The sequence below is a fragment of the Neovison vison genome, chromosome 1 (assembly GCF_020171115.1).
Source record: "Neovison vison isolate M4711 chromosome 1, ASM_NN_V1, whole genome shotgun sequence".
Classification (NCBI taxonomy): domain Eukaryota; kingdom Metazoa; phylum Chordata; class Mammalia; order Carnivora; family Mustelidae; genus Neogale; species Neogale vison.
Window position 1 is genome coordinate 147,944,953 of NC_058091.1, and position 8,165 is coordinate 147,953,117.

At 47.5% G+C, this 8,165-nt stretch overlaps 3 non-coding genes across 3 annotated transcripts; 2 read left to right on the forward strand and 1 right to left on the reverse strand.

Annotated features, from left to right (window-relative positions):
* The first annotated feature begins 282 nt into the window (after positions 1-282).
* TRNAT-AGU lies at positions 283-356 on the forward strand. Its single transcript has one exon. It is a non-coding gene; the product is annotated as a tRNA-Thr (tRNA).
* A 5,291-nt stretch (positions 357-5,647) lies between these two features.
* Positions 5,648-5,721, reverse strand: TRNAI-AAU. Its single transcript has one exon. It is a non-coding gene; the product is annotated as a tRNA-Ile (tRNA).
* A 1,228-nt stretch (positions 5,722-6,949) lies between these two features.
* On the forward strand, positions 6,950-7,022 carry TRNAV-AAC. The gene has a single exon. It is a non-coding gene; the product is annotated as a tRNA-Val (tRNA).
* Positions 7,023-8,165: the final 1,143 nt, after the last annotated feature.

Sequence of the window (8,165 nt, forward strand, 5' to 3'; positions counted from 1 at the left end):
CTCCTGGAGGGGAGGTGGTCTAGCTGCCCTAGTGCAAGGGGCCTAGGGGCTGAGGAAGTCTCTCTTCCCCACACAGTATAAAGTGCTGGGCACCTTTCAGGATACAGTAAGAAAACTCTATCAAAATCCTGAGACTTTAAAAAAAAAAAAAAACAATGCTAATAATCCTGAGAATGAATCTGGATGCCCTTCTGTTGGTCAAAAATTCTTGGGAACCACAGCAGCAGAGCAAACAGCGAAGTCACCCTCAAATTCTATGCAAGCGAACCACCCTATAGCAAGGGCTCTGTGGCTTAGCTGGTCAAAGCGCCTGTCTAGTAAACAGGAGATCCTGGGTTCGACTCCCAGCAGGGCCTTCTGGTGTGAGCTTTTGTAATTTGGCATTGGAGAATTGGAGATAATTTGAAATTTACATCCCTAAAGACCCAGAAGGGGAAGAGACAGCATCAGTTGAAGAATCTTATTTAACAAAATTACAACAGCCAAAAAGAAAAAAAGAAATCTGTCCCAATAGTACAGCGATAGAAAAACCAAAATATCTGCTGAGAACTGAAAAACTCAGAGAACTAGTTCTACTGTTAGGATTTGAGTACTGGAATGGCCTAAAATAAGTAGGGTTTGCTTCCTTGGTCTTTTACCATTTTAGATCAAATGGTAAAGACACTCACTACTTGGGTTTTATGTGATATCTGCAACTGTCTTAATTATATTGCCTCCTGACTCTTTACCAACTAGAACATTGTCCACATTTGTTTTTCTTGAATGGCTCCTTGAATGGCCATTTCCCCCTCCTCCACCCCCAGTTTGCACCAATAACTTTTTGGCCCACTGAATAGTGCACTGAAGCAGAGCCTTGGTTCTCAAAGTTTAGTGAGCACATGAATTACCTGGTGGTCCATTAAGATGAAAAATTTAGTTCCCTACACCTCTGATGGGGCCTGAATGTCAGCCTTCAGACAATCTCCCTGGTGAGTGATAATTATGCTGCTGTTATATGGACCCTCTTCTTTGTGGAAGGGTTAGTGACTTAGTGATCTAGTTTCAGTGGTTGTGATTTTTTTTTGGGGGGGGAGGTAAAGTTGGCATGTAATATTATATACCTTCTGAGTGCATATTATAATTAGACATCTGTATGCACAACAGAGTGATCACCACGAGAATGTCCCTTTCCATTCTTTTCATTTTGATGGGCGGTTTCCTTTGTTGTGCAAAAGCTCTATGGTTTGATGTAGTCCCCTTTATTTTTGCTTTTGTTTCCCCGTGCATTTGGGGTCAGATCCAGGAACACATTGCTAAAACTGATGTCCAGGAATTTACCGCCTATATTTTCTCCCAGGGATTTTATGACTTGAGGACTTACATTCAAGTCTTTAATTCATTTTTAGTTAATTTTTATGGTTGGTGTAATTGTGGTCTAGTTTCATTCTTGTGCTTGTGGCTGTCCAGTTTTCCCACCACCTCAATAGTTGTGGTTCTGAGTTCTGTTCTTTTATATGCTTGTGGCCGTTTTCCAAACCCATTAGTAAGCCTGGAGTTGTGTTTACTCATTTGGTTTTTGTCAAATCCAGTTCAAAAGAAATGCAAGAAAAGAACCACGTAAAAATTCTAATATAATTTAGTGTAAATCAAGTAGTGTTATAACTGTTTTCTCCTTTTCATGTGATACGGGACTCTAAGATACACCAGAAATTTTGGAAGGAGGGGTAATATGATTTGTACCTTTTCTTAAAATTAAAGATTTTATTTATTTATTTGACAGAGATCACAAGTAGCCAGAGAGGCAGGGAAAGAAAAAGGGGGAAGCAGGCTCCCCACTGAGCAGAGAGGCAGTGGGGCTTGATCCCAGGGCTCTGAGATCATGAACTGACCAACCCACTGAGCCACCCAGGCACCCCATATGATTTGTTTCTTAAAGAGGAGAGGATAAAAAAGAACTAACAGCAAAGCACACAACATTCCTTTAAAAAAATGCTTGAGGCAATTAGAAATAAAAGTATAAACCTAAAAACACTTAGCACATTTATTAGTTAGATAACTCTAAAATAGAATAGACCTGGAAAAATACTTTGAACCCTGAGACCTGAGACTTTCTTGTTTATGTGCTCTATTTTTTCAACATTCCAAGAAATACTTTTCAAGTATTTGTCATATGTCCTAAATGCTCTCCACCCTACTCATGGTGCACAACATCTCTCAAACAATGGGTTTCATTTCAGTTAGTTTCTTGCTTCTCCCCATAGTTGTGTAACAGGTTGATTTCTCCTTTTGTGGGCCATCTGGGAGGAATGTTATCTGTCAGAAGACTAATATTATAGCTCTCTTGTCATGGGATGCTGGCTCCTCTAAGAAATAAGGGTGATAAACAGTGATATGAAACACTGCTGGGAGAGGTGAGTGCTTAAATATAATTACTGGAGAATGTTTGTTCTCTACAAATTGATCCCAAATGGGATCTGGAAATTCACCGATACGTCTTTATGAAAGTGTCTTGTCTTTAACTGAAATCCTATTTCTCCACCGACTAAAGTGAATGTATCCTCATCATTCCTAGTCCCATGACATGTCCCCAACCCATGACCAACAATGCTGCCCCTAAAGCCAGATCCCCTGCTTCTCCCCATCTCTCCTCCACTGATGTATTTCTTTTCATCTATCCAATCTCAGATCAGTGATCACTTCTTTCGAAAGCCTTTCCTAATCACTAGGAGTTGGAAAATTGCCCCGTTCCTATGCTTCTGTGAAAATGCATGAGTATTTATCTCTGTGGTTTCTTTTGGCAATTTTAAAATCATTACCCTATTTTGTTCAATCATATTATAATAATCAGCGCATGTGCTGTTTGCTACCCCAGCCTGTCCAATTTTTCAGGACATCTGGTACCTCCAGAGCCTAGGTCAGCATTGGGCACATTGTGAGCTACTCATTAATTCTTTTAAAGTAAATGCTTAGCAACTTACTGCAAAATGAACTATTATTTATGCTATTGAGTTGATACCAGAAGGAAAAAATAAGACTGGCGATCTTGCCATCTAGGAAATACCGCTTCTCTTCTGTTTCCTGCAACATTGCGACCAGACCAGTTTTGGGTGAAGAAAGAGTGTTTTCCACGTTGCCATTTGCAGGAGGCGAGGGTACACCCACACAGGATTTGAGGAAAGGTCATTCGGCAGTGAGCACCTTCCAAACCCCTCTGGAAACGCTGCGGAGGAATGACAGTTTAAATGAAGAGAAAAATAAAAAGTAGGCAAGGGCACCATCTGTTAAGCAAATTGACACCGATCCCTGAGCCCTGGCGTTGCAGAGCCGTGGGAGGGACACGGAATCATCATGATACCTCTTTGTCACCCCCCCCACCACGGTAAGCTGGGCACAACCCCCCACCCCCAACACGGCAGAGATCCTGAGACCAGCTGGGCCCTCGCGGAAGTTTGGGGGCATCTCCAGCTGGCTGTGGTGGCTTCTGCTTCTCAAGGTTAGAAGAGAGGTGGACACTGCAGCCCTGAGAGCCTCAGGTGACCCTGCCTGGAGTCTGGGAAGGAATCTGGACTCTGGTTTCCAGTTACCTTTGGTGGTGATTACAGCGTTTCTGTGTTGTTATATTAACAAACAAAAAGTGTAAGGGGAAATAAATACACCGTGAGTGAAGATACACTAAGAGAAAAATCACTCGAAATTATTAGGTTTGGGAGCACCCAGGAGACGCATGTAAAAATGCCTGCAGGCACGGAGAGGTGGGCTTCATGGGGGATTTCTGTGGTGTAGTGGTTATCATGTTCACCTAACACGCGAAAGGTCCCTGGTTTGAAACCGGCCAGGAACAACCATTCCCGAGAATTTTCTTTCACTTTTGAGGAAATGCCATCTTATAAGTGCCTAACTCTTTGTGACACCCCCACCCCCGGGCTGGCCCAACATGAAAAAACACGGGGTTTCCAAGTTACCCGGATTCCAGCAATGCTGAGACTTACACCCTTACCTGCGGGGCGGGGCACACCTTGGAGCCCAACCTCTGAGAATAGGCCCGACCTGGAAATCCACCCGGTTACCATTAAAATCCTTTCTTCTCATGGATTGCACTTTATGTCGTCTGGAATCAAGAACTTTTCCAGCATATCTGTTAGAATATTTTCTTCCAGGCTGTGGCTAGTGTTTCCTCTCTTAACTCAGTCTTCTGATGAAATATATATCTACCTCGGCTCAGGTGTTTCCAATCTAATAACCTTATAAAATGAACATCAACACACAGTTCACAGAAAAAGAAATAAAATGTCTTATAGATTTGACTAGATACTTGACTTACTCATTATCAGAGAAATGCGAATAATTAAACTATGGAGGATCTCTTTTCACTACCAGACTGGCAGAAGGAGAGCTTTGGCAGCATTGTCTGTTAGGGAGGAGTCACTCATTCAGTAAACGACTGTGGATCGCCTGCTTTGTCCCTGGCCCTGACACGACCCGCCGCACACCTGGATCCAGGCTCAGAGTCACGAGAGACTCATGTTTCACAGATAGCTCCGACCCAAATGCTCCTGCTCTCAAGGACGCCCCATTCTAAAATAAGCTCCGCTCAGCAGTCAAACACAAGTCAACCGACCCTCAGCATATGAACTGGGGAGACACTGAAGCCATGTGAAATGTTTGCATTTATACACAAAGACAGGTCAGATTTAGGCCCAGGTCAATAAAGCACTTTTACTTCCAAGAAGGTCCAGAAGGACGTTTGGGAGTCCATTGGAGCTGAGGACAATCTGTGGACTAGCCAGCATATTTTCAGATGAGAAGGACGCCTGACCTCACTTACTAAATGCCAGAAGAACTGGCCACCTTGTGACGGCAACCAGAAATGTGTGCACAAGAAATTTCCACAATACCCCTTCGTGCTCACTTGCAAATTCTAGGTGTAACTTACCACGAAAATGGGGGCAATGAAATGCTTTCTAGCAAGTAAGTATGAATAAAACAAGTATCTTGGGAATTTCAGAAGTTGGAAAGGCTACTTCCAGGCAGAAAATATTTTTAAAAATTATTTATTTATTTGACAGACAAGATGATAAGTAGACAGAGACAGAGGGGGAAACAGGCTCCCTGCTGAATAGCGAGCCCCATCCGGGACTCTATTCCTGGACCCTGAGATCATGACCTGAGCCAAAGGCAGAGACTTAACCCACTGAGCCACCCACGTACCCCCAGGCAGAAAGTGTTTGTAAAGACAGAATGGTTAAGTTGAAGGGAAAGATTTTTGGTCAAACAGTTGATTGTAAAATGATAGAACGACTAACATCCTGGACAAGATAGGTTCCCCAATCAAATAATGAAGGAATTCCAGAGATTTTTAAGTTATGTGAAATCTGGTTGATTTCTTGTGTGAAAGCAAGCCCTCTGGCCAAGGTGGGTGGAGCTGGAAGTCAGGAAGTCCGTGATCAGAGTCACTTGTATTACCCACTGAGCCAGTAGGGCACCCTGATAGCAGCAGTGGTTTAAAGATTATTTATTTATTTATTTGTCATAGAGAGAGAAGCGAGAGCAAGCACAGGCAGACAGAGTGCAGCAGTGGTTTAGAAGGAACCTCAAGTGTTAGTCTTAGGAAACACAAGAAAATCCATAGGCAGCCCTGAAGTCAAAAGGATCCGAAAACAAGGCAAGATGGCCAGTACGGGGCTCGAACCCGCGACCTTGGCGTTATTAGCACCACGCTCTAACCAGCTGAGCTAACCGGCCTGCGTGTGCCCCGTTCTGTAGCAGCTCTTCCTGGAAAACTAGACATTTTCTTCCTTTTCTCATTCCACCCAACCTCACATGAACACAAACACTGAAAGAAAAAAGTCCATCTGCAAGCACAAATAAACCTCACGAGGAAATTTCGTCTTTCTCAAATCCTGCCGTTTGATCAAAATCTCAGCAAATCTTTCCCCACTCCCCACCAACCACCGAAAAGCTAATCTTAAAATCCACATGGAAATGCGAAAGACCGAGGAAAGGAAACATAATTTTGAAAAAAGGAAAGAAAGAAAGAAAAGGACCCAAGTTGGAGGATATATTGTTCTTGATTTGAACACCCTCTGCGATGACGCAGTAACCAAGAGTGGAAGAGTGGCCAACAGGGCAGCCGTACAAATCCACGGAACAGAGCAGAGTGGAGAAGTCACGCCACCCACATATGGCCAAGGGTAGTCTCTTCAGGAAGGAGTGCGGGGACAATGGCTAGCCACATGAGAAAGCCTCCCTGGTCATTAGGAAAATGCAAATGAAAATCCCAGGAAGGTATCATTCTGCGCTCACAGGTATGGGAGGGGTTCTCCTTGGAGCTCTGGGCCCTGCTGAGGTTTGGAATTGTGGCTCCAGTCCCCACTGGAAAGGTCACTAGCGAGCTGTGGTGGGCCTTTCAGTTTAGGACATTGGCCCTCCTGGTGTTGTAACAACATCATGGAATATTGCAGATAGGGGAAACAGCCTCCTCCCTGCATCTCACGTAGGCCATGTGACATCCGTAGACACACTAGGCTCGACTCATGGGCACCGAGTCCTCCCCGGGATAGTCCAACAGTCTCCTCCCCATTTCAGTCCTCACTCTGCCTGGCACACAGGTGGGCACATCCCCCGCTTAGTCCTCAACTTCTATGGGTCCCGCCCCGCACTGCCCCGCCCAGAATGGGTACTTTCCAGTGCTACCTACACGGATTTACTGATACTTTCCTACGGAAGGCGAGCACCTGAGGTTCCTTCTAAACCATTGATGTTATCAGGGTACCTTACTGGCTCAGTGGGTAGCGCAGGCGACTCTGCTCACGGGCTTCCTGAGTTCCAGCCCCACCCACCTTGGCCAGAGAGCTTGCTTTCACACGAGAGAGAAACTAGATTTCACGTAACTTAAAAAAAAAGTTTCCGGCGGTCCTGGACAGCCAGGAAAAGTCTATCCTGTATTAGGAGACAACCTGCCCGCGGAGGGGTTTCCGTAGTGTAGTGGTTATCACGTTCGCCTAACACGCGAAAGGTCCCCGGTTCGAAACCGGGCGGAAACAGCCATCCGCGTGCAATTTTGTCACTTTGCGGAGGGAATGCCATCTTATGATATCCCAAATGCCTATCTTTGTCCACGCGCCCTACCCCAGGGGAGCCCACCTGAGAAAATACGGATTTTCTAGGTTGCCCTCACCTGCCCCGCCCGCCTGGGCACCTCGGACCCTTGCCTCCGACAGAGGCCCTCAGAGAATTGGACCGTCCTCGAAATCCACCCGGCTAACACTAAAGTAGACCCTTCCTTCTACCCTGCGGTGCTCTAAGGGTTCTTTATGGCGTCGGGATCGAAGCCCTTCCCCAGCACTCCTGCAGAGTGTCTCCTCCAGCCTGTGGCTAGTGTCTCCGGTCTCCCGACGGCCTTCGGAGACCTGCGCTCTGTTTTTCGGAAAGTCGGAGCATCTCTCTTCCCGCCATGCTTAGGGCACGTCCTGGGCACGCACTACCGGCCTTGCCCGCAGGCAGGCAGGCTCTCCCAGGCCTCTCCAGTCGGCTTTCCTGTTTTCTCCCGCTCCGCCCCGCGCGCAGCACAGCCCGGGGGCCGCAGCCTACATGAGTCCCCGCGGCCAAGCCAACCAGAAGGCCGCCCAAACGGAAAACAGGGTGACGCCTACCGGGTGCCATGCATTTCCGACATTTTTCCCCCCTTGCCAGCAGTATTTCCCAAAACCCGCGGTATAGGCTTCGCGTGTGCAGCGGGTGCAGCGGGTGCAGCGGTTGGGCTGGAACCGACCCGGGGGCGCAGGGAAGGCGCGGAGACCCCGGCGGGCGGAGAGGGTTGCTTACCCCCAGCCTCCTTCCCTTTTTCTCCTGCCCTGCTGGACCCTCGTGCCGCCACCTGTATACCTCAGGCACCCGGTCCGCCGCGGGATCCACGCCGTCGAACCTTCCGGAGCAGCACGGCACCCCGCGGCCTGGGCTTTCCTGGGGGGAGGGGGCGGCACCAGCTGGAAGTGGGCTCCACCGGCCGCTCCCGCGAGGCCCGGGGCGGTCCCGGCTGGGAACCGAGAGGGGCTAGGACGGTTTCCTGGGGCGTGGGATGGAGAAGAGTCTGCGGGACAGACGTACACGGACTTGGGAACCGGGACCCTCCAGGCAGGGTCCGCGTCGTGGCACCCGCTCCTCAGGGACGTCGCCGCGGTCGCGAG